The sequence below is a fragment of the Sinohyriopsis cumingii genome, unplaced genomic scaffold (genome assembly GCF_028554795.1).
Source record: "Sinohyriopsis cumingii isolate HCF-2022 unplaced genomic scaffold, ASM2855479v2 utg000198l, whole genome shotgun sequence".
In the NCBI taxonomy this organism is placed as follows: domain Eukaryota; kingdom Metazoa; phylum Mollusca; class Bivalvia; order Unionida; family Unionidae; genus Sinohyriopsis; species Sinohyriopsis cumingii.
This window is the reverse complement of record NW_028315875.1, coordinates 4869279-4896984: the sequence shown is the minus strand read 5'-3', so window position 1 is coordinate 4896984 and position 27706 is coordinate 4869279. Positions and strand designations below refer to the sequence as shown.

The 27706-nt window shown below is 36.4% G+C and overlaps 1 long non-coding RNA gene across 1 annotated transcript; it reads left to right on the top strand.

The window, feature by feature from the left end:
• Nucleotides 1–105: 105 nt before the first annotated feature.
• On the top strand, nt 106–27706 carry LOC149774606 (uncharacterized). Its single transcript, XR_016416785.1, has 4 exons — nt 106–240; nt 21280–22536; nt 25756–25869; nt 27127–27706. It is a non-coding gene; the product is annotated as an uncharacterized LOC149774606 (long non-coding RNA).

Here is a 27706-nt window from a genome sequence, read left to right as displayed (position 1 = left end):
CATTGGATCATTGGGTAGAAATGTGAGCTGTTTTTATACACTTTATGAATATCACTTCCTTAATTAAAGCACATCATTTAGGGTAGAAATGTGGGCTATTTTTATACACTTTATGATTATCACTTCCTTAATTAAAGGACGATCGTTCTTTCTTGATACAAACTGGATATTCGACCAAAAACAACATGTGATCCAATGCTTACAGGAATGTCGTTTCGTTGCGCAGAATTGGCCGACATGGTGGGTATATTTTTATTTCTCTATGACTAATCGTGTATACCTTGATTTCTTTCAACCTGAAGACCCGCTCCATGACCTTCTTGAACTTGTAACCCAGAAAATCCTATTTACTATGTACCTTTTAGAATCATACAAATAACTACATTATTTAAAAGATGGAAATGTATACCATAGAACAGTACTGCATTTTAATCCAAGTTTCCAATTTTGCAAGTAGTTGTCCCACACATACAAAATCGTCTACTATCCAAAATGTCAACTTGCCGCTAGAACGGAATTCTTAAGAAATTCCCCGGCTATAGTATGGTTTTAAATTCTTTAGTAATCTTTTTTACTCATAAACGAGGCATTGCAAACATATTACGCCATATTATTTCTTCTTTCTCTTCAACATAATAGCTTATTTTTATATATAAATGTTGAAATTTACTAGACATTTACAAGATCGGTTTAGTTTGCTTAATGTCTCTTGGCATTTATATGCATTGTTATATTGAATTTTGTAAAACCATCTACAAAGCTGACCTAATTGCTCGACTGAAATGCTGATAGAAACAGTCCAAAGTAATGTATTTCCATTTCCATAGCCCAATGGATAAACATTAGATGTTTTCAAAGTTATGCGCAGAATAGGCCGACATATCGCGAGTCATGAAAACACTGGGGTGGTATCCCGTGTGTCCAAAATTAATATTATTTTGAAGAGAATATTCTGGTGACAACCGCCTCTTTTTAAATGGTATTTTATTTTCGTCAATCGGTCGAAATCGGTATGCGTTGTACTTCAGTATTGGTGATGGAAATCTTACGTGCGCAGAAATGCCCAACAGCAGTGTACATCAAACAGAATGAAAAGTGCCGTCCCTGGGTTCTATGGGGGATGCTTGATAATACTAGGCAGAATTAATATTTAACTGAAATGATACCATCATACCGGTTAAAATTTTTAAGATTCATACCCTATGGAGATTCGAACCCAGGTCTGCGGTAAAAAGGAACCCATCGCCTTCCCTGCACGCACCAGTCCATATTCTATCACGACTATATCCGCCTTTTTTCTTCTTTTTTATAGTTTTTTTTTTATATATATATAACTACTTGCGATGTGTTCTTATGATAGCAGCAGCAGAGAAGGCAAACAGACCAAATGATTCCGACAAACAAATAAAACAAAACAAAAAAAAATAAAATCTGTAGAAAGGTCCAGATTTTCACAAATAAACGTTTCCTGGGAGGTTTTTATTTTTTCTTGAAACCAACCCCATCAATAAAACCCTATCGAAAAGGTAGCTGAAAAATAAAGTACTCTACGTGTTTATTTATTTTTTTGTTTGATTACTGGACGACCAACATTGGTAGGCGCCCTCTCTGCTGCTATTAATTAAAAAATTGTTATATTAAAAATAATGGTACATCCAGAATCTCATACTGCAAGAACAGCACGAGAACGATTAGAAGCAATTAAAAAATTTCTTCCCGTGCGAGATTCATTTAGAAAAAATCTACAAGCGCAACAAGAAGCACAAGTTGAGTACGAAGAAGACACTAAAAAACTGTTTAAGCCCGTCACTGCAGCTACTGAACAAGTTACAACAGTCATCAAAGAGGATCTTCTTCCGGTATCAAAACAAACAGCAGAACAAGCTGAAAAAATAGCAAGAAGAACTAAACAGACAAAGAAGATTTTACGAGATCTTCCACCTGGCATAGCCAGGGAAATAGCTGCGGCTCAACCTCCACCTGTTGGTGAGGAAATACTTGAAAGTATTGGAAAACTTCGTGCTGAAGTCGCCGACGTGCAAAAAAAACATACACCTGAACCAAAACCAAAAAAAAGAAAACGTAGAATTGATTGCAAAATTTAAGGAAGGTTTTATCGAAGATATTAGAAATACTGAAAGAGAAAAACTACCTGAAAAAATATTAATTAGTATATTTAATAAATCTATAATTTTAAAACCTAGTTATGAAAAAGTAAGTGATGATGATCTTATTAAATGGATATATCGTGTATATAGAAAAAAAACAAGTTAGATATGATGATTTTAAATATAGAAATCTTCATCAAGAAGTAAGAAGACTTTATGGAGAGCAAATAAAACAACTAGAACAAGGAGAACTCTTCCAGTATCAACTTCCTCCACCTCTGCAACATATAGAACAACAGCAATCTTCTTCACCGCAAAAACCATCTGGAGAGAAAAGGAAGCAGATGGCAAAAGAAATGAAGCGAAAAGCAGAAGAAAAATGGAAACAAGTAGAAGAAATATTAAAAAATATAGAAACTAAACAACGGGAGAAATTACGTTCCCTGGGTAAAGAAAGAGATCCTGGTGATGATACTCCGAGCGCTGTAGGAAGTGGTTTTCTGACTACGTCGGGAGAAAACAATTTTATTTGTCCTGATAATATCATTAATGATGTGTCACGGTTAGAGGTTCTCATAGGAGGAAAACGTGCCGGAAATAATTCACCAGAAATAATTAATGAAGCATCTGATATTTGTCGGCGATTATTTCAGGGTGGTATCATGGATATCGGCGTTTACCGAGAACTTATCGATGAACTTGCTGATGACTAGTTGTTAAATAAATGGTAAATAAAAATAAGATGATCATACATAATAATCATCGTAAACCAATGCAGGTCAGAGCGGTAAACTCACGATTACCAATCTACAGAGCTACTTACGGAGATGGACTTGGTGATGTTATTCAGGGATTATTTACAAGGATAGCCCCAAAAGTAGCACCTATTGCAAAACAATTATCGATGAAAGCTATTGATATTGTTCGTGATAAAGCGCCTGGTGCAATTGTCAATGTTGCTGGTAAGGCGTTCTCGGCAATCAAAGAAAGATTAGCACGATTATTGCGACGAAAACAACAACCGGTGAAACTGGCAAGTACTGAGGTGATGCCAGCAGACGTAAGTAAAATAATAAATCAGGCTGCAAATCAAAAACTAGCGGCGATATCTGAAGAAGCAGAAAGAAATTTGATAGCAGATAAGACTCAGTGAACCAGGGAATAATATTTCAAGCATGATATCAGGTAGTGGAATTTCTAAACCCGGTTTTCGTGTCAGACGAAAATAATTATAATAAAATGTTTAAGCGTGAATCAGACACAGCATTTGACATGGAAGCACCTGTCCTTAAAGATGAATCGGTACGTGATTATCAGTTTTATTCTTATGAAGCACGAATACCAAATCAACGTGGAAGAATTGAACTACAAGTTCATGATACAAGTAGATACTTTTTACCCGCTGAGGCTTTTCTCGAGGTAGAAGGTACAATTATAAAAACGGATGACACTACTTATGCAGATGCAGTAAAAATTGGTTTTGTCAACAACGGGATCATGGCACTGTTTGATAGCGCCACTTATATGATCGATGGAAAAAATATCGAATCGATCCAGAAAGATGTCGACGTTGCTACAACAATAATAGGATTAGCAAGATATTCTGATGATTATACAAGATCAGCAGGCCCTGCAATGATGTTTGTGAAAGATAACTCCAATAACCCTGAAAGCGATCCGTATAATATAAGACGACCAAGAAATTTTGCCGATAACGCTGATGCTGATGTGTGGCCAGTGGTTCATGGTGCTAGCGAAAATTTCAACCTGGGATTTGCAGCACGTAGAAATATGTTGTCTACTGGCAATAGAAGATTCTCATGTGCAATTCCACTATCTCATATTTTTGGATTTTGTAGAAAGTTTAGGAAGGTTATTTTTGGAGCTAGACACACGGTTGTTCTTGTGCGAAAAGGTGATGATAACGATGCTCTGTGGAGACCTGCTGGTGATGCTGGTAAAGTAATATTGTCTAAACTTTCATTATGGATGCCGGTAATGACTCCAACGATCGCAGTAGAACAAAAATTAATTTCTTTCATGGACGCTGGTGGTAAATCCTTGTTGTCATGGTTAACAACAAGCACAGACAGTATGCAAACTAACGTTAACGGTCAGTTTACATGGCATATAGCATCACAACAGGGTGTTTTTGCACCGCGACATATTTTTATTGCGTTTCAGGAAACTAATCGATTAGGTTCACAAGTTCGCTCTCATATGATATTTGATAAATTAGGTGTCACAGATATTTCTTTACGGATAAACGGACAACAAGAACCAACGGAGAATATACAACTAAATTATGAACAAAATCACATAGCGCGTGCATATCATCGTTTAATGTCGTTCATGGGACGTGATCAAAATATAGATACTGGGTTGCAAATATCACAATTAGATTTCAGAACTTTATATCCGATTTATTATTTTTCATTGGAGCATCTTGATCTATCAAAACAATCTGTCGTTGATATACATCTTAAAGCAACGCTGAATACAGGTGGTGTTGATTATAGAGCAATCGCGGTCATACTTAGCGATAAGGCCATGTTACTTGAAGGCGGTAGTGGTCGAATGAGGGTCATTGATGCACCGGTGGAAAATCTTTAATCGTGTTATTTAGAAAAATATATTTTAAATAAAAATGTCGTATGGTCATGTTAATGTTACTCTGACTCCTGGTCAGGTCAAAAAGCTTCAATCAAAAACCGCCAACAAATGCGGAACTAAAATATCACTAAAACGAGATCAGATTGGTGGTGGTCCAAACAAATTATCGTTGACAAATAATCAGATTAAACATTTCAATAAAGCCCTGGAATCAAAAACTGGAGTTCAATTTCATCTTTCCCCGAACGCCATCAAAGACATGTTTAAAACCGGTGGTATATTTCCACTTCTTGCGGCTATTCCATCGTTAATAGCTGCTGCCGCTCCAGCCGTAGCAAAAGCAGCCGCGTTAGGTGCTGTTGGGACAGCTGCTGGAATGGCTCTAAAGAAAGCAACTGGAAGTGGATACAAAAAAAAGGACGCGGTCTAAGATTACCGGGATCTCGCTGGGGAAGAGGTCTGAGGCTTCCACGTTAGATACTCCAGCATCAAATTTTGATTTACTTGATGCTGCTAAAAAATTAAAAATAAAAGCCTTTAGAGGTGTTTTTATGCGAGATCAATTACCAAAACAACCGAATAAACTCGAAACAGGTATTATTAATCTCGATGAACGTTCTGGACCCGGTACTCATTGGGTATCATACGCGGTTGATCCACGTGGAATTGTTTATTTTGATTCGTACGGGTTAGCTCCACCTGCTGAATTTATCAAGTATGTCGCACCACTCCACGCTAGAACCAGAGGTTCCAAAGTTTGGTATTCAACACTACCCACACAAACAATGACAGATCCGCCAATATGCGGCCGTGAAGTAATTAATGTACTCGACGCTATATCAAAATCATCCAAACCACCACATAAAGTCGTGCATGATTATACAAGTAACAGATTCGTTTCGCGTAAAGCGTTTTAAACAACATGTCTTGTTATAATGGTTGATATTTACGGAAGAAGATTCTCGCGTGCTAGGAGAACATACGGCGATGTTGATCTGTCGAAGTATGCGACTAAGGATGACCTCGCTGATATTATGAACCTGGCTGGAGTTGACCCAGATGAAGTTGCTATTTTTCAAGATCGATATGGTAAACTAAAAACGAGCAATATTAAATGGAATGATATAGTTCGACGAGTACTCGGTGCGGTTACAGATAATATTCCTGTGTTCACTGACGGCGCCAGAATCAGAGATTCAAGTGTATCATTTACATCCATCAGAGATGAAATTGGAAGAAGCGTTGCTAATCGTGTGAGAAACACCGGCGACACAATGACGGGTGAACTCAGCATGAACGGAAACAAAATAGTGGTTTTAAGAGATCCAACATCCGACGAAGATGCTGCAACGAAAAAGTATGTTGACGTTAGCTATGGTACCGCAGATAATAAATTATCCACGTTACGGGCTGAGTATGATGTTCACGTGGGCGCTTTTGGAAGATTTCGCAGAAACCATCAAAAAACCGCTGAAGAATTCTTCGGCACTCCGCTTGTCGTTGACATAAAACTCGTTGATATCAAAACCAACATTGACACGATCAAACAAACACAGCAAGATATCAAGACCAACATTGACACGATTAAACAAACACAGCAAAACATCGTAGCGGGAATTCCTGAGATCGTTAACAAAACCGGTCTGATTAAAATTCCAACCGGAAAAACTCCCGGACATATCACAAACATCGTATACACAGTATCATCGGGATTTGCAACGTGGTCGCATCAAAATAATACTATCAAATATACAGCAACAGTCACTGGCGTGTACAGGCTGTCCGTGTTCAGTGCTGCGCGATTTGAGATCTTCACAACGTTTCCATGGCGTCATTCCACCGACAGGTTTTCCGGGGTTGTATCTGTTATATTAAATAACGGAACTGAAGAAATATTTATTCTGGAAGCAGCTGATAAGAAATTAACCGCAACATCTTACTGGTGGTGTTTGGAATTTGTAGCTGAAACACCTCAATTGTTTACTGCATAAAAATATATGGACGGTGCACAATACAGGTACAATCAAGCGCGTGAATGGCAGGCGGCGCTAAAAGATCAAGTCGAACAATATACAGTAAAAGTAAAAAAATATCGACGACGATTAGTTATCGTTGATGTAATTGTTTATTCAGTATCCGCTGCTGTTGCTGGAACGGGTGTTATATTATCAGCGGTGACAGTGATGGCACCAGTAGCTGTAACTATTTGTATTTCAGCGGCAACAACGATTGCAGGTGTGCTCAATATCATCGCAAAAAAAATATGTACTTGCACGAACGAAAAATTATCCGATTACATAATAAAATTACACATAACGACGGTGGCATACTCGAAATTATCCTCGTTGTTATCGGCGAGCCTCGGTGATGGAATTATATCTGATTTCGAGTTTTCAATGATGACTAAAATATACGACGAAGGTATCGGTATTAAGAATACAAATATTAATAATGACAGAATTACTCCAGCAGATCGTGACTAACACAACTCCGCCAAAGATAACGATGATCTCGGTAAGTTCATCTAATCCTGAATTTAGTATTAATTTTCCTACTGCAATTCCAGTAAAAGAAATAGCGTTAGCTCAATTACGGGTATATTACAGCTGGCCAAATATCAGATCAAAATCATTTCATGGTACACCAGCAAATAATTTGCTCGTATTTGCCAACAAGAACAAACCAGATGGTACTCCTGACTGGATAGATGTTGGAATACCCCCTGGTAGCTATGAGATTGAAGATATCAATGAGGAATTTCAACGTAGAATAAAATCAATAACCGGAAAAGAAGCAAAAATATCAATTAACGTTCATGAACCGACGCTATCTTCGACGGTTGAGATACATTCTCCTGATTACGTCGTTGATATTTATCAATCCACGATAAGATCCGTACTAGGTTGGCTGGATGTTCCTCCGGTGTATGAAGGACCACCAGAACCAAAACGAGCTGATTTTACGTCAACAAATAGTTCTCGTCACGATATTGAAATGAATTCAATTTGGTTAGATTACACAGAATTAAAACCGGTGGTGATAGGTGGAGACCTTTATTATGATCATGTACTTATTTCTCATAATCTTAGTAGACGTATTATTGCTTCGAATATTGATTCTATATTTTCTTCAATAAACTCAGACCATAAAATACAGTTAAATAGTTTACGTGATAGTTTTCGGGAGTATTTATCTGATTTGACATCTGCGCGCGATAATATCATCAGGTACATAGAAGTTTTAAATTTTATAGTTAATTCTTCTGAAAATATTTATAATAGAATTAGAGATATAGTTCTTAAGTCATCAGGCGATTATAAAAAATCCTTCACAGCCAAATACAAAATATCCGAAGCTGATATTGCAACATTTAAGTTCCCTGATTATAATCAGGATAAATTAAGAAAATCCGTCAATGATGTCATCGATGAGAACTTTTCTAAAATACTCGATGCGTGGAGAAAACTAGCACCACCTCCAACTGTTTTAAGATATAATAATGATCCACATGCCGGCGGCAGACACGTTTCTCCGGGAATCGTTAATATAACCAGCACTATCGTGGTCAATCTGGTTTGTGACGTAGTCGATGGCAGCTATCAAATAGACCTCGGAAGATCAAATCAGGCTCAACAAGGATATATTTTATATACATTTACACCACAAGTTTCCCCCGGAAGTTTAATCGTGCAAGAACCAACTAATCCTGTTTATCTGCGGTGTCACATAAATATGTTAACACGAATAAATTATAAACTCACAGACCACCTTAATCGCTTAATTGACATACGTGGAGAAGAGCTCGTGATAAATCTGTATGTGAAATTGTAGATCTTTGATCTCGAATTAATCAAGTAAATATTATATAATGTACCAGCACGTGAGGGTTTTTATACATGACAAAGAAGTACTTGAAAACGCCATCAGAACAGCGTTTTCACAAAACATGGAGCAATTTAACGTTAATATAGTTATTGATGAATACGGAGGTGAGGATTTCTTATTAACACAAAAACAGTTAGATGAGCTCCGTCAAAAACATATTATCGAGATCATTTGTAGCAGAGATCAGATTCTAAATTATGCACATTCCTGCATTAAAGTCGATCAACTTAAAAAAATAATATTCCAGAATGAATAAAATAAGGAGCGGATTAAGAAATATTTTATTTTATTTTATTTTTATCAGAAATATTTTATTTTATTTAATTTTATTTTATTTAATTTTATTAGAAATATTTTATTTTATCAGAAATATTTTATTTTATCAGAAATATTTTATTTTATTTAATTTTATTTTATTTTTATTTTATTAGAAATATTTTTTTTATTAGAAATATTTTATTTTATCAGAAATATTTTATTTTATCAGAAATATTTTATTTTTTCTGAATTTCAGTGAAAAATCAACAAATTTCGTGTTTTTGATGGGTATTTTACCCACTGGGTGATTTTGTCCATTAGATCGTCGGGGTAAGTTGCTTGATTCTCTAATTGATTTCAATTGAATAAAATATCAAAACCAGTAAAAAACAATAAATCAGTAAAAAATTATATATTTTTTGAGATAATTTTACTGATATTTGAGCTAATTTTACTGATATTTGAGCTAATTTTACTGATTTTTTCTAATTTTTGTTGGTTTTGGTATTTTATTCAATTGAAATCAATTAGAGAATCAAGCAACTTACCCCTACATCTGATGGATAATTCAGAAAATAAAATGAATAATAAATCTGAGTACCAACTAACCCATCAAAATTACGAAATTGATCATTTTACATAAATCTGAGTACCAACTAACCCATCAAAATTATGAAATTGATCATTTTACATAAATATGAGTACCAACTAACCCATCAATTTCAGAAAAAAATAAAATATTTCAGAATAAATATAATATTTCAGAATATAATGCCAGAATAAATATAATATTTCAGAATAAATACAATATTTCAGAATAAATAAAATATTTCAGAATAAATATAATATTTCAGAATAAATATAATATTTCAGAATAAATACAATATTTCAGAATAAATACAATATTTCAGAATATAATGCCAGAATAAATACAATATTTCAGAATATAATGCCAGAATAAATACAATATTTCAGAATATAATGCCAGAATAAATGTAATATTTCAGAATATAATCTCAGAATAAATATAATCTCAGAATAAATAAATAATAATTTAGAATTAATAAATAATAATTCAGAAATAAATAAAATATTTCAGAATAAATATAATCCCAGAATAAATAAATAATTAATTCAGACAGGGGTGCTTTGGTCGTTACGCGCTGACATAATTTTTCTTAAGTATCTTATGCGGGTACTGATTGTTTTATTCGTTTCGTACTCGTGTGATAACAGCGATCTGACCTTTTCTACTGCGACAGAAAGAGGAACAAATTTATTTACTTGATCATCGCTCACCATAGCCAGTGACTGAAACATAGCTGACTGAATCCGCTTTATGAACTTATACTGAGATGATAGAACGTACTTATTTTCGTTCTTAAGCTCTTCTAATGTTTCAAAATCAGATATTATTTTTTCAGGATTTAGTTCATCAGATATATTAATTCTGTTTTCTTCTAGTTTTTTGATAGCAGAAATAATGTCATCGATATTTTCATGGTTCATTATATAATATATAAATCTTTAAAATAAAAAAAAAAATTATCCCTAGAACCCCTATCGAGTCTTTAGCGAGTTCGTCGGGATGTTTCAAGGACAGTACAGCCAAGAACTCGCAGATTGCCATCGCATTCTACCAAGTTCACCAGGCACACAGAACATTTAATGAATGAAGAGCCCCTATCGAGTCTTTAGCGAGCTCAAATTATGCATGGACGGCACATATATTATGAAATGGAACCTCTATTCGAGTCTTTTAGCAGGTTCATTATGCAATGAATGAATGAATGACGACACGAACATATATTATGAAATGGAACCTCAATTCGAGTCTTTTAGCAGGTTCATTATGCAATGAATGACGACACGAACATATATTATGAAATGGAACCTCTATTCGAGTCTTTTAGCAGGTTCATTAAGTATGTGATGAAATATATATAATGAGATGAAATATATGTAATGAGATGTAATGAGATGTAATGAATGAATGAATGAAATGAGATGTAATGAATGAAATGAGGCCATTTTCTCCGCGAGAACACCCACCCACAATAATCAACCCGTGGGAAATACAAAAACATGTATCTACCACGTTTGACATGATAGGATGGTGTTCTCGCGGAGAGGGGCTGGCGGTGCCCCAATTAATTATAAAAATCGCTAATATGCGTAACCACCCGACCAATTGTCAGTCATGGGATTCGATCCTGGACCGCGAGCGTCACAGTCCAATACGATACTGATTGAGCTATCAAATCTTGTTAGAAACATATGTTTCGAAAGTTAATATATAACTAAGGAACTAATTTCAAATATATTTACACTAAAATAGCGGTTTCTGAATAATAATAATAATTTCTACATTTAAATAACTACCCTGTATTAAAATAACGGTTTCTGAATTATAACAGCGGTTTCTGAATATATCTGTATTATGCAGACTGCAAATACCTGCGAAATCAATAACGGATTGTGAAATGCACCTGTACACTAACAACGGTTTCTAAGCTGATTGTATACAGCTACCTGCGGATCAATAACAGCGGTTGTAAAATTGCCCTGATTTCTCGTAATGTTGTATGATGGGAAATATTTAAAAACCATAAATATGCTTCTACGAGTAATTAATTACGACGTAATTAGTTAAACTGACTAATTACGATCATAAAAATAAAAAATCTACGAAGAAAACTATATATTACAAAGTAATCTCCCTTTTGCATAATCAAAAATTCAGTAGTATACGATTATACAGTACTGGGTCTCCTCAAATAATAATGTAATTCAACGTGGTGATGATAATTATTGATACTGAAAGGTGATTCTCTGTTTATATTTTTTTGAGAAAGCAGATCTGGTTATATTTTCTGCGATAAATTGTACCAAACGCGGATTAATATTAAAGTATTTCGCAGCTGCGTTCATAGACTGAAATGTAATTTCTTCACCGGTTTCTGTTTGTAGACTTTACTACCCTTCTAGAAACTGTCTTACATCTTCCAGTATTACCACGTGTATTATTCTCGCTGTGTGAGATAGCTTGTAAATTGGATAAATTATTGTTTTGAGTGTTCCCGACAATGTGATCGATCACAAGACCGTCTTTGATCACTCCGAAGAAACATTCGTACGTAAATCTATGACACTGATAATGTTTCTTTCCTCCCTCGCATGTGAACCTTAGATAGCCAGTATTAGAAACATTACCAACCGGTCTCTTCAACCTGCAATTTCTGATGACACCATTACGATCTGATTCATAGTTTGTTATTGTGGGATGTGGGACAAATTTATTTTGCTCCATTATAATAATATTATTTGTTTAAATCATTGTTTGTCTGAAATCTTGATATATAATCCTCCACGGATTTTATAGCGTTTTCACCATTATTATTTTTTTTGTCATAATCTTTTAAGCTCTCTGAACCGTTTTCCCCCGCACTTTCCACATAATTTTGTTTTTCATCGCACTCCAGCACCACACCGCAGACACGGTATTGGTCCTAGACTTCCTCGCCGTATACCCTGTAAGTGCATCCAACAAAATTCACCTCTACAGGATTTATTGCATCTATTTACTGAACCGATCATCAACCATCTGCATTGAGACATTGTATATATAATATTTTTATTTAAATATTTGTTTTAATTATATGAACGAGTTTGAGAAATTATCCCAAGCTAGGCCTGTTAAGTATAAATTCAACCTCGACAGATTATCTTCTGACTTGCCAGTACGAGATCTGGTTGATCCGAAAAATAAAAGTCTGATCTCGAAAATTCACGACGCCAAGAAGGAATTTTACACAGATGGTGCATCTCACACATGGTCAACGTTCAAGATTATGACTCCGTCAAGGAAGCTGTCAAGGACGCCACAATGAATGACAAGCGAGCGGCAACTATCATTAACTACATCACTGAATACGAGGGCAATCACAAATATTTCCTCAAAGTAAAAATTTATTGTATTAACAGAAACAGGTAGTTGGATTATCCGTGACAAATATGATCCTGTCCTTGGTAATAATAAAACTGTTATATTAAGTAAAAATTCCAGACCGGGTCTATTGACGGGTATTGACAAACCGTATTATGAGCGAGCGTATCCTGTAACAGCGGTTATTTATGGAATTTATGAGATAAATAAAAAACCCAACGTTGATAAACTAGCGCCGATGAAATTTTCAAGGTTAAATTGCGTAGCCGAACGAGTAATAGAACACTTTACAAACGCGATGCGTGGAAACGGATTAACTGATTTAAGACGTAAAAAAATAAACTCGTGGGCCGATTCAGTTAAGGATACCGGCGCTACAATAAAAGATGTTGCTGAACTAGGAAAACTATTAAAATTTCCAATAACTGTAGCGACAATAACGGGGGAGGTACTGTACGAATCCAAATATAAATCAAAAGGAGCTTCAATGAATATTATTGATCACAACGCGCATGCATGGGCCAGCGCAGTAACAATATTTCCACGTGATCGAACTGTTAGATTTTACCCCACCCCACCCAGATAATTCTGGGGCAGACAGTATGTTTGATTTTATCAACGAAATAAGTAAAAACGATCCTGTATCGGTATGGTTATTTAAAAGTAATGAGGAAGGTGAATTTGATCAGTTTGTCAGACCAGATGGTGAAATATATCGAACAGAATCTCTCCATGACGAGATGAAAAATCTCGCGGATAAGTTTTTAGAGTGCAAACACGCGGAAAATACCGACAAATTACTAACTAATTGTTTTACCGTTCCATCTGTTGCGGCTCATTTCGCCAGAGAACGAAATTCATGGAAACCAACACGATTTGATTTACTCGAGGACGTACGCGCAAGTTCCATCGAATACGGACATGGCGGATTATGGAATACCAAGTATAATTACAATGATGTTATTTCGGTTGATATGGTTGCATGTTATCCAGGAAGTTTCCTAGGATACGGAGATTGTTCCGTATACTTTAAAAGATTCGGTCACCCTACAAACGAGATGACTCGAGTGGCAATTAATGGACCATTACCTGATTTTGATCTGACTGGATTTGCTTGTGTTGAATCATTCGAGTTTAACGAAAATCTTCACAAGATTTGTTATGTTTGGCTTGGCAGACATTTTTGTGAAAAACGTTGGGCACCTATAGTTTTGTTACGATATATGCTAGATTGTGCGATACTGACATCGTTGGTGGTCAGTGAGGCAATTATATCATATCATGCACAGACCGAAGTTTGGTTGCCCATGCCAGATTATATTAATCACGATGAAGTTATTAGGGAGTTTAAGGAAAAATATCCTGATGTTTCCGAAGATGATATTATCAAAGAAGCTCCTAAAATTCTCGAGATTAAACTCAAAACCGCGAAAGACCTCGGTAGAAAAATTATAGGTAAATTTACTCAAGGTGGTGCATATGATCATAAAAGACATCACGCACGATTAATTCTAGATGATGCCGAGTACGATTTTATAATCGCTGATACAACAGCGAGAAATATATTTGTAAATCGAGAAAGTGTTTATTTATCCGACGGAACAAAATTGGGTACGATCGTTAGTTACATAAATGACGTCTCCCCACAGTATACTCATCTAAGATCTTCCATGTTGGCTTATGTTTCTATAAATTTATTATCGATGATTAATAGATTTCCCAAGACCGCAGTCAGAGTCGCAACAGATTCGTTTTATATTTCGAGTAAATATTTAGAATCCGTTATGAAATTCACAAGTAATGATGAACGATGGGGTTCGTGGCGGATAAAAAAAGAAATATTACACAATTACACAGAATCAGCAGATGTTCCAATGAGAGATTTTTATCGTGAGGGTAATAAAATATCAGAAATGTCGAAAGCGCCGCCGGTGAGTGATCCAATAACCAGATATAAGACAGTATATCTCAATGGACCTGGTGGATGCGGCAAAACGACTCGAGCAATTAATGTTTTTAGAAATTCGGATATGATCGTGCTGACACCCACACATAGACTTGCACGCGAGATGAAACAACGGCAAGTACAATCTTGCACGTATCATAGTTTCTTTCGGTGGCGCGGGGATACATGGACTCCTGAACGAATGGGAGAAAAATATATACCTAAAATAATTATTTGGGATGAGATATGTACGGTGTCATTGGATACATTAAAAACGTTTCTTGATTGGTTGCTGACGAAATATACCGCTATAATAATGTGTGGCGATCATGGTCAGCCGCCGCCTTTTGTTGGACCATCTCCACAAGATTGGTTAAAAAATTTCGTTGATTATTACGAAGAAATAGATGATGATCATAGAGCTCTCGATGCAAATTTGAAGGAGTTTAAAAAATTAATCAGATTACAATCAAACAAAATTCAGTGTGAAATATTACGCGGAGTGATCCCAGAGACATCAATGGGTGATTTTTTAAATTTATGGAGACCCACCGATTTGATAGTAGCAAGCAGAAAAATAATCAGAGACGATTTACAACAGTAGTTATTTCAACTACATAAAGAAAAATATTCAGAATTACCCGTACCGCTGTGTTATAGACCATCAGATACACGAAAACAAAATATTAATGTTGATATTCCAGGGCAGACTGAAAAACAGAATCTCGTATTAAATGATATTGTCGCCGTTGATATCAGTGTGGTCGAAGATGCAATACACGCTGACAAATCTCCATGGGTGTTGGGATACGCTATGACGATCCACTCGTCTCAGGGATTAACTATTTCTGACACACGAGTCTGGATTGTAGACGATCACATCGAGTGGTCAAATTTAGTTTATTTAGCGGTATCGAGGGTCAGAAAAATATCTCAATTACGTAGAATTATAATTCCTGAATTCGTTGATAAATTTAACATCATCGATGATGATATAATAAGAAAAAAATTAATCGGATATAAACAATCTGATAAAAAAAATAAACGCGACTTTGATCTTGATGTTGAATTTATTATTGAGTTAAAACAGCAGCAGAATAATCATTGCACAAGTTGCAATTGTATAATGCTGTGGAGGTATTCGAGTAATGATTCAAGACAATTTACCGTAGATAGAAAAGATAATAGTCGCGGTCATACACGAGAAAATACCATGCTGACCTGTTTCGAGTGTAATCGACGTCGGGGTGCAGGCACCCTTGGCGCTAGTTAAGTGATCGCGGTGGTAGTTGTGTATCCGTGGGGATTATTTGTAGTTGTTCACGTACAAATCCGCGTTGAGGAGCGGCCGAATCTAATCTGTAGATTGCAGGTCTACCTGACGATCTTGTCACGGTGGATATTTTGTGTGTGGTAACACTCCAAATAGGATCAGTCGCTCTCGCGCTACCACCTTCAAGTTCACCAGGCTCATATAAATATCTGACTGTGACATCACCCAATATTTTCTGTTTTTCAACATCTTTTCGTTGTGTTGGTATATTTTTTTTCGTAATTGCGCTAGTGGGTTTCATGTTGGTTGTTCGTGTGATCTCATTATTTAATGCAGCTATCACATTTGGTAATCTTGCAACCCATTCGCGAGATCTTTTATCCTGAATAAATTCCCTCGCGTATTGATATCCAAATAACCGCTCGGCAAGTGTTCGATTAAATCGCTCAACAATTGCCTGATCACGGTGAATTGCAGTATGCCCTCGTCGTATTTTGGTATTATGTTGTTTCATCAACGATGATACTGGACCAAGAAATTCCTTACCAGGATCAACCTGTAGTAGCTGTGGCCATCGCAGACCACCTCGTGGTTCACCACCTCGTTGATAAATTCGTTCAAACGCATCGGCTACTTCAGATGATGTTTTCGTCGATAACGGTTCTGCTTCTTTATATCTACTTGCAACATCAACTACGGTTAACGCGTACTTGTACGTTTTTCCACGCACAGTATCATGCGGTAAAAACAGAATATCAGCTTGATGAACTTCATTGGGAACATTGACATCGAAATACGCGTACTGAATTTGTTTAGGACGTGGTAGATAAATTTGCCATATTGCTTGTCTGGATAACCACGTTTTAGCAGTAGGATGTTTAACCGCTGCTGCATCAGCAAGTTTACCAATTGCTGCTTTCCCTCTCCAGTATCCTCTCGGTGAATAATAAATCGATTCCATTTATATATTACCAGCCCCAAGCGCTAATTTACTTTTCATCGCGGATCTTACTAACCAAATTAGCTAATTTTTCTTTGATATTTTTATTTTTTATGGAATCTAGCGCGTGAATTAATTTCACATCCGCAATATGTCTATCTTGTAGATTTTTACTTTTATACGCAACATCATGAGCGTGACAAGCTCGATCAATAGCGTTTATTGGTTTCTCGCCTGGTTTTGGTTGATCTTGATTATCGAGCCTGATATCAAGTCTTGTACCAGGACCGCAATAATTATATCCTGGTAGATGTTTTTCTCCGCTGTATTTAGCCCATGGAGCACCTGGAAACTTTGACATCAAATTAGCAACATCACCACCGCGCTTATTAGGTAAAAACGAAAATTTCTTCCTACCGCACACAGAACATTTTCCACCATACGCTATTTTTTTATTTTTTGTTGTAACCGTAACTAAATCAACAGTTGGAGTTTTAAATCTACAGCGTAAACAATATAAACTCATGACATAATATATATGGATATAATTGATTTCTCAGCAACAAGAAAACGAGAGCCAGTTAAACATCATCCTGCGCTACCGAACTCCATCAGAATGATTATCATAGGACCATCTGGATCGGGTAAGACGCAGTTATTACTTAATCTGATAATGAGATGGTTGAAATGGGATAAATTATATTTAGTAGCACCATCCGCTGATGATCAACGATGTTATGATGTACTTAAAGATTTTAGTGAAAACGCGCGATTACTGGACGAGGGTAATGATGTTATAGAGTTTATAACCGATATTGATGAAGCACGGTCCGTATATGTTTTAGACGGATTTATTAATAATTTAGTTGTATACGACGATGTGATGCTAGATAAACAATCAAATCCAGCCAGAATATTTTCCCGAGGTAGACATAAAAATACAGATGTGATCTATGTTACTCAACGATATACACAAATACCAAAAGTGATCAGGGACAACTGCAACATTTTAGTTGTGTTTAATGGTGTAGACACACACACGCTGCGAAATATTCATCAAACTTGTTGTGGTGGTGACATGGATATAATTAAATTCAGAAATTTCTTCTCACGAGCGCAAGCTACTCCGCATGGATTTATAACAATAAATTTACATGATCCAAGAACAAGATATCGTGTGGGTCTTGATAAAATCTTTTAATTAATAGCAGCAGAGAGGGCGCCTACCAATGTTGGTCGTCCAGTAATTAAAAAAAAAAAAAATAAACACGTAGAGTACTTTATTTTTCAGCTACCTTTTCGATAGGGTTTTATTGATGGGGTTAGTTTCAACAAAAAATAAAAACCTCCCAGGAAACGTTTATTTGTGAAAATCTGGACCTTTCTACAGATTTTATTTTTTTTTTGTTTTGTTTTATTTGTTTGTCGGAATCATTTGGTCTGTTTCCCCTCTCTGCTGCTATAGCAAACAGCAAAAATTAATAGTGGTTCAACGGATTTGCAGGGCTGGTGTAGTAATCCACAGGCATTTCTATTCATCTTAGTGTAGAAAAAGGCTGTGTTAATTTCATACCCTAAATCAAATTACCTGTGTACGACAGCATAGATGAAAAGTCTGCAGCGGATAATCTTTTCATTAAAACACGGCGACTTTATAATCTGCCATCTTCAACTATAGCTCTGCTTTTCTAAACCCGATCTTGGTTTCACCTGTATCGAAAATGATCGTGTACATTCCAATAGTCAGCTTCGGTCCTACTTTGAAATTCTAGGGATAGTATTGGCCTGGTTTACTCATGCTTATTTTTCATTCGAATTCAAACTTAATACAGGAACAATTTATCACAACCAGTCTCGCAAATCCAGTACCCAAAAGAGATTCTTGGAAACCTCAATACACAAAACGTCACCAAACAAAAGAAGGACTCGATATAAATAGAATGCATTACCTATGAGCTTTTAATATATCCATGTCTAATTTTATCTTGGTACTTGTTCAAGCAAGCAAATATGTAGGTACGACTGATTTAAGGATTCTGTTTCCTCTTAAAAGAGACTAAATCAGGCTTATAGAACTCAGGAAAATACATGAGCTAGAAACAAAATACAGAATAAAATTATGAAATAAATGAGTTAACTAAGAGTATGTAATACAAAAAATTGTGTACAAACATCTATATGTGTCTAAGTATATCAAAACTGATATTGTTTAGCATGTTACAAGACCGGCATTATATAAACATTCGCTTAATGCTAGTAATGATACAACGAATGGAAGCACGTGAGGTTTCTTCTTTAAAATGTTTAACATCATCTATGAGATTGTAAAGTCACGGATTATTACATATGTTTTTGGAATGTTTTTAAGATGACTGATTTAGTTTTTCCTACTGCGGGTTACCGATATCAAGAAGCAATACCTAGCAGTATTAAATAAAACTATGACAACACACACACACACACACACACAGACACACACACGTTTATCAGCCAATCAGAATTATCTTCTCTAACCAGAAGATATTCAACACTCCCATCTAAGTCAGAATAATCCACTCTTGTCCGCTTTTATTAATATTTATTCTGGAAAATATAATTTTATGACACCTGTTTCAAAAGGCCGAAGATTTCCCAAAATGTTTGCTCTGGTTTGTTTTAAGTCAGTCATTTTGAGCAACATGACCTTACACTGACATACCTGTTGGACGGTTATCGAACGGACTTAAAGAAAACTTCACTTATGCCTTCAGCTAAATAGGTTAACTATTCAAGCTGTCAAGTTATTGCGAACCTTGCCAAGACGTCAAACTTAATGGTTACGTGTCACACTGACCACGACAGAATGTACTGTGAAGATTTCTCTTCAAAGCTGTGCACCATTACACACACACACTCTGCAGAAACCGTAATTATAGCCGTAATGGGGCATGTGTCAGCAAGAACCGGCGATGGATTTTTTGTAGTGCAGCCGCCAAAAAGGCGGTGCAGGAACCTGCCCAAGATGCTGTATCGATGCATGGTGCTATCCAACCGAGCAAACAAGGCGAACTACGTTGCATGGTAAGCCTACATGAAAATTGGGAGCATTGTCGAGATTCGCGTATCGCCGACCCAGACAGCTGAAAACAACTACGACCGGTGGAAAATATCCATTCTATGGGCCATTCCAAGTTTTGGTTTCGCGGATGCCCGATATTTTTCACAGAGATCCAACGTATGGTAGACTCGTGTAACTTGGGGATAAACAATGCACCCCTACGGCGCTATGCTAAAGAGCCCGACGCTGACACTGTCCTGGTAGTACAGAGCAGACCACTTCAGATACAGGATGCACCTTGAACATACTCAATCCTACCGGATACCACGTAAGTTGTTGAGTATGATGAGAGAAGTGACCTAAAATGGCATCTGACACATGTGCCGACGGACCGCAAGATTTTTGCCCTGTCTACCAAGGAGCAGAAACAACAATAGCACAAAGACGATCGACATTGCGTCAGGGAAATACTTATTCATCCATCATTTGGAAACATAATAACGTAAAAATATATATATCTACCTCTTTCAATAACAGTGCGGTGAATATAGGGAGCGCATGACGGACGAAGAGACGCGCGTCTGTGGATACTTTAATCTGTAGCAACAATTCGAAGTGTAAGATACATTGGTCTAGGGCAGTGCTGTCCAACCTTTTTGACACCATGGGCCACTGAAAAATGTTTTTCCTGAAGCCGAGGGACGCAGCAGAAAAAAAGAACAGAAAACTGAAAAGCAACGACTATATAGCTGTTAGAGCTAAGGCGGGCCATTTAAAATCAGCCCGTGGACTGCATGCGGCCCGCGGCCTCGGGTTGGACAGCACTGTCTAGGTCCAAACCCCTCAAAGGTACCTCATGGGGGACATTTGCACGATAGTCAACAAGCAGTAGGATTAGCTGGCAAACATAGCGACACCATAGACTTAAAGGCGCTAGAACGTAGGAGCTCCCAAGACAGCACATACCCACGCGCATAGGAACAGGCTGCAACAATATATATAGGTCTAAGATGTACTACTGACTCCATCGCCTCCACATTCACCACTGTTTTATCTACAGCTCTATCTCTAGCACGTCAACTTGATCCTCCAGGCTTTTCTACGTATCGGGAGTCACTACGTGTCGATATTACTCTTATTCATGGGTATTGGCCCGCCCATGCATCGACTACCGCTTCTCGTTCAGCGCCATTTCTTGCAGCTCTGTCACTTTTGACACTTTAATATATTTACCCCATTATTTTATGGCATCGTATTTTCTGTCTGTTTTTCAGCGGCACGACAAACGACACCTCCACGTTTTCTCACGACCGCCTGTGCCATCTACTTCGACCGCCATATCTTGTAGAGACTCTGGTGAAAATGCCGAAAAGTTGATTGGATTCCGCCATGGAGACCTTTCAGTCGCTGTTTTTTTCCCTCCTGTCCCGAGAAAAGGACACGCTATACAGGCATGCAATTGTCCTTGCCAGATTTTGGTATATTTTTTCAATATTTAATTTGGATTGTTTGTGAGGTATTTTTTAAAACTTTTTTATTTCAGTATATGCTGAAGGTTATGTAAATTTTAAATTTGTAGCTGACCTTGTCCGCAATCAAGTTAATTTTGTACCTGACATTTATCATTAATTTTTTTAAAGAATTATGTAAACAACTAATACAAAGCTATTTGTTCTCTATGAGTATGGGTTATCTATTAGGATTATTATTTTTGCCTGAGTCAATTACATTGTCTTTACAATTCTTTTTAATATAATTTTATTAATAGACTTTAAATTATAGTTAAAATATTATCTTCTGAATGAACGTTACCATTAGACAATAGTTATTTTTGTGTAAATGCTTATTTTTGTGTAAATGCTAACTGTAACCTGATGTCAGGTAGAGGACTATATAATCATGATACTGGAAAAATTCTCTATTCTTGCTGTAAGATCTTAGCAGCTGTATTATTGTTGTGTCCAGGATTTCGTTTGTGCTGGAATTTGTTTACTAAAATTATTTAATTCAAGTGATTCTTCTCTAGAAATAAAAGTGCTCCAAAATTACATTCTTGGAAATAGAGACTTGGATTTATAGTGAAATTTCTAATAAGGATATATTCTTGGATTGTATTATTGTGTTGATTTTACAAAACCTGTTGCTTTTCTCACTCATCTCTAGTACTTATTTTAAGACCATAGAGTCTAGATATATAGCGGTATATACCTGGGATATATACATGTCTATTAGACCTAGCTCAACCGTGGCTGTCCTGGGAACTGCGGCTGCATACATAGATGTTGAGACGCCCGATGTCGATGTCGTTTATCGGTTCAGCAACACACCACAATGACATTGTGGCTCACAAGCATATGCCCCATCCTGCTTCCCAACGTGGAACTGCATTGCTTGTTCCTATGGGTTATTGCTGCGTGCGGAGATGGGTGTTAGTGGGTGCCGACCATCAGGCAGCGGATATCCCTACTTACTATGCGGTGGAGAACTGTAGCGAGTACCGTATATTGTTGAAATACTTCTGTACCTAAACGGTATGTACCTAACTATCTACCTTCCTGCCCTTTTGTTACAGAGTTCATTGGGTATGCTTGTAAGTTGCTGCTCGTTTATCAACCGCTAGATTTCTTGTAGGATGTGTGATCATATAAATATAAAAAGACAGGCTTTTTTTCTGGCAGGACATCACACATGCATACTTTAACTATGGAATGGTACAAATTGACTTTAGTTCTTTACAAACGGTGGATGGGACTCCATTGTTGGTTTTATAAAAGCGTACTTCTCACTTACCCCCTAATCTTAACCTAACAGAGATATCACACTTTAAATATGAGTTCCACTAGCTGATGGCGCGAATATAGTGGTATGGGCAATTATTTCAACGTCTTCATTTGTTTCCCAAATTTCTTTAGACGAGACTGCCAAAACCTACTGAGATAGATTTCAAGAATGTAATCCAAACAGAAGAAAAATTATCAGCAGCAGCTACAAAGTCGACTGAGCAGCCACGGGATGGAAGAGAAGGAGAAAGAAGAAAGGTTTCAAGAATTTCAAACCCCACCTATTAAATTCTAAGTTGACAATTACATCAATAATTTGTAGGATCAAACATAACATATAAAAAGGGCAGTATTTCTCAACCCAGTCTTTCAAAGAGAATGGGAAAAATTACATAGTCAATTTTTTCACCACTGAGAATCCCTGAAACAAAATCCAGTCTTGTGGAACGTTTCTAACCAGAGCTTACTTTGAAATTTTACAAGTAACACACTCGAGAATAGGTCAACATTTTACCACATCTGGTGAAAGCTTACATTCGATTTCACTACCATAGCAGTATCAAATGTGTTTCATCAGAAGTGATACCTTCGTGTTTATCGATTGTTTTGAGCGTCATAACACAATGAAAGAAGTGTTCCACAAAGTTACTAGATTCGCATCGAAAAACAAAATGCACTTCTCACAGAAGTCATTTCCCAAACTGGACTACAGACTAGTCTCATGTCACAGAACAGGTGCATGGAACTAACTATCCTGTATATAAATTGGAAGGTATGAACGGATACGTATTAGGAAGAAGGTTTTGCTAAACTGACTTACAACAAGAAACTGAGGAAGAAGACGACGTGTACACTATCGAAAGTATTCCTGAGCAACGAACACATAAAATGGTGAAATATGTCAAAGAAGTCTAATTCACCTGGAAAGCATATCCACATGGATTTTACTTGTGGATTTCAGATTTACAAATCGTTGACCATGAAAAGAAGTAAAAGTCACGAATATGACACATTCAGAATTGGACAAACTACAAGAACTACAAACGGTGGCGCTCTACAGTTTTGTATTTTGCATACGACTTCAAAGAAAAGGAATTTCCTCCGTTTTCCTCGCTGGTTACGCTGGCTTTTTAAAATGACCATGTATATATTAGGCATTGTCAAACGAACTTTTAATTCCCTGGTATCTGATTAATGGTGTAATTTGGGTTATATAATATACAGCGCCTTGCTTCGGATATACCTCTTTCTAAAACTGCTAGCTCTGCTTGCTCTTTTTCACATCCTGAACTTCAGAGGTAAATTATAAAAAAGGAACCTATATCTTTGTTTTACATTGTATATATTTTGTAATTCATTCATTGCACTTTTAGAAACTGGTCCCGTCTAGTCTGGCCAAGTCCATTTTCCCTCTTTCAATAATTGGTAAAGATAGCGTACTTGAGATTAATTCAGGTTGCTTGTTTGAGTATGTGGGAGCAGTCCTTTTGGTAAGCTGGATGCTTAGATCATGTGCAGTTTTTACAAGTACCATACAAAAAGGACACGTATCAAGCATATGATTCAAGGTTGATAGTTATCATATTCGAAATTAATTTGTGTCAAATGCAATATTTTGTATCATTAATACTAATTTTGGAATTACTTTGTTATGAAGATTGAAAACGATACTTTGAAGACTATTAAATTCGAGACAAGCTTACTCGCGAATTCTGTACCAACGGACGGAAGCTACCGAAGTACCGGTACAGTGAAAAAGTGCCATAGTACCTACCACCGGAAACAAATGTCGCAGTAAAATGGAATACCGGTAATACCGTGCACCTAAGAAATCACTAAAATTAGCGCATACTCACGTGAGTGTGGGAATTCTATGCTTAATCACAGAACGGTAGTTGGATTCGTGTGCGGAGTTTACATTAGTCTAGTTACACGTCTATGTTGAGCTAAGCGAGTTGTGTATATACGACACATGACACGATAGCATAGTCATTGAGGAGTATGCAGCTGTGTTCGGTGTTCCCAGTGTTTTGTTCTTTATCTACATTATGAAACATACCCTGCTATAGGGCAAGGTGGACGAGGGAGCCGCCTTGGGTCCCGCACTTTCAGGAAATAACTCCACGATGCCATTTTTTTTTTGTTGTTGCTTGGGGCCCCGCGCTCATCGCTTGCTGCCTTGGGCCCCGCACATCCTAGGGCCGGGCCTGTTATCAAATATTGTATATAAGCTTCAGTCAAGTCCTACACAGGGTAGGCCAGGATGATGCATCTATTTATAAGTAGATGATTTGGGTTTTCCAGGCGACTGAGTAGTAGTAGTAGTAGTAGTAGTAATAATAATAATAATAATAATAACAATAATAATAATAATAAGTAGTAGTAGTAGTTATGGCCATAGAGCGATCACGTGCCCTGGGGTAAGAAACACCCGGGCCTCTCATAGTTCTTGTTCAAACAAAAAATTTCTTTTATAAATTTAAAAGGTGTTGTTCGGCCCGGGCCCCCTTACTGGCCCGGACCCCGGGGATATAAGATCTGAATGATATAAAAGAGACGAAATTTTTATCAAATACATTTCCTTGCTGTCAATTTCAAACACAATTTTATGTGCTATTTGAATTGTCAAAACTTGTTGCAAGTTGATGTTTAGACGCAAAATATACGATATTTACCGACTGCTGTTGTATACAACAAATATAAAACTCGACTGCATAACATAACAGACGAATACTTTTATTTTGCTGATATCTGGTTGTCATATGGGCACCATATAGCTAGTACTGTGCTGACATGCCGTTAAACTCGAATTGGTACTTTAATTCCAATTTAAATGAAATAAATGTTCTTCTTAATTTCTATAAGATCATGTTTAGTTGGGGTGGCGTATTGACGGCAGGGTATTTTTTTAGGGAGTGCATAATCGTATGTGTCTCTATAAATATCTCTGGTGTTTTCATTCATTTAAAGGTGAGGGCTATTTTCAATGCGAGGGTTCCCAACACTGCCATCAGGAGTGTTCTTTTTAACGAAATGATGACGTGGATTCCAAATTTGACCCATTCAAGACAAGAATGACAGTAGGTGTGTGTATATATATATATATATATATATATATATATATATATATATATATATATATATATATAAAGAACTTTATCAAGATATCGAAATTCGTTCGTGACATATGAAATCACTCAAATATGAATACAAATGAATACAAATGTAACCTGATAATCTGGAACAATGGCGCTGTACTTATGTATCGTGAATACATTTTTATGTTATCTTGGTGTGCTTTATATTTCATTTCTTTGAAGGGTTTATCTGTGTTAAGTTTCTGGTAATATTTAAATTTTTGAATATTTAGGTTTATTTGCTATCATATTCCTGTCAAGTCACAGGACAGGTGCATGGAACTAACTCTCCTGTATATAAATTGGAAGGTATGAACGGAGAAGTATTAGGAAGAACGTTTTGCTAAACTCACTTACAACACCCTCACCCCAACATTATACGATGGCTGTTCATAATGTTCGTAGACACAAGTATTCACACGAATAGCAAGCACTAAAAATACCAAAGATAAGTACGTAATGATATAATCCATTGATCTTTGTTCTGTTTGACTAAGATGACACCTTACGATTCGAAACCTATGTGAAAATTTGAATCAATACATACTTACATACAGTAAAACGAGTAACATGACATCGCAACGTTAGACTGAATTAGATATGAGTCATAAATGAGGGTTTTTACATTCTTTCTAACAACAAATCTAGACAAGCCCGCTAAATTTACAAAAATAGTACTAACAACTGCTTCGCTTGGCGCTCAGCATTAAGAGTTAAGCGTTAAAACTGGTCGGCCTGGTGTCAGGATAATATGACCCAGTGGAACTATGGAGGTGGATTATCGTCATAATTCTATGCGTGTATTTCCTAATCTTCCACGATGCATTTTCAATAATGCACCAAGGAAGATTAGAAAATACATGCATACAATTATGACAGTAATCCCCCTCAATATGGGACATCATGCTACATGTCTGCGACATGATACTCCAGTGCTAGGCATCACTATAACCTGCCATACTGCAGACATCGAAGCCGATATGACTGAAAAATCCAAAATAACACACACACACACACACACACACACTTGCCGTTAAACTCTAATTGGTACATTAATTCCAATTTAAATGAAATAAATTTTCTTTTTAATTGTTATAAGATCATGTTTAGTTGGGGTCACGTATTGATGGCAGGGTATTATTTTAGGGAGTGCATAATCGTATGTGTCTCTATTAATATCTCTGGTGTTTTCAATCATTTAAAGGTGAGGGCTATTTTCAATGCGAGGGTTCCCAACACCTATCATCTGGAGTGTTCATTTTAACGATATAATGACGTGGATTCCAAATTTGACCGATTCAAAAGAAGAATGACAGTAGTTCTACATGTGTTATGATACGGTTTGCATTATAACCTTCTTCTCATCTCTTGCTATGAGAAGGGATTACTCATAGGTTAAGAAATGTCTTTGCCCATGGTTAGAGAGAGAGAGAAAAGAAGTAATTCAGGCTCTCTAACAAGGGTGTCACCAGTAACCGTGAAGATATGACTACATCTTGGGAAACGAGGTACGGAATCGCTGTAAGGAAAAGACAGAGCTATTCTGACTGGAGCAACGAATTATATATATATATATATATATATATATATATATATATATATATATATATATATATATATAATGCTAAATTCTAAAGATACATTTATAAACCCTTTATATTTAAAATACAAGAAATACATATAAACTAACACTTTCCCATCGTGCTTACCAGCTTCATTGTATATATTGATTGGTAACTTTTAGAATGTAATATAGACAGTTAAATTTCGATTAACTGTATGAT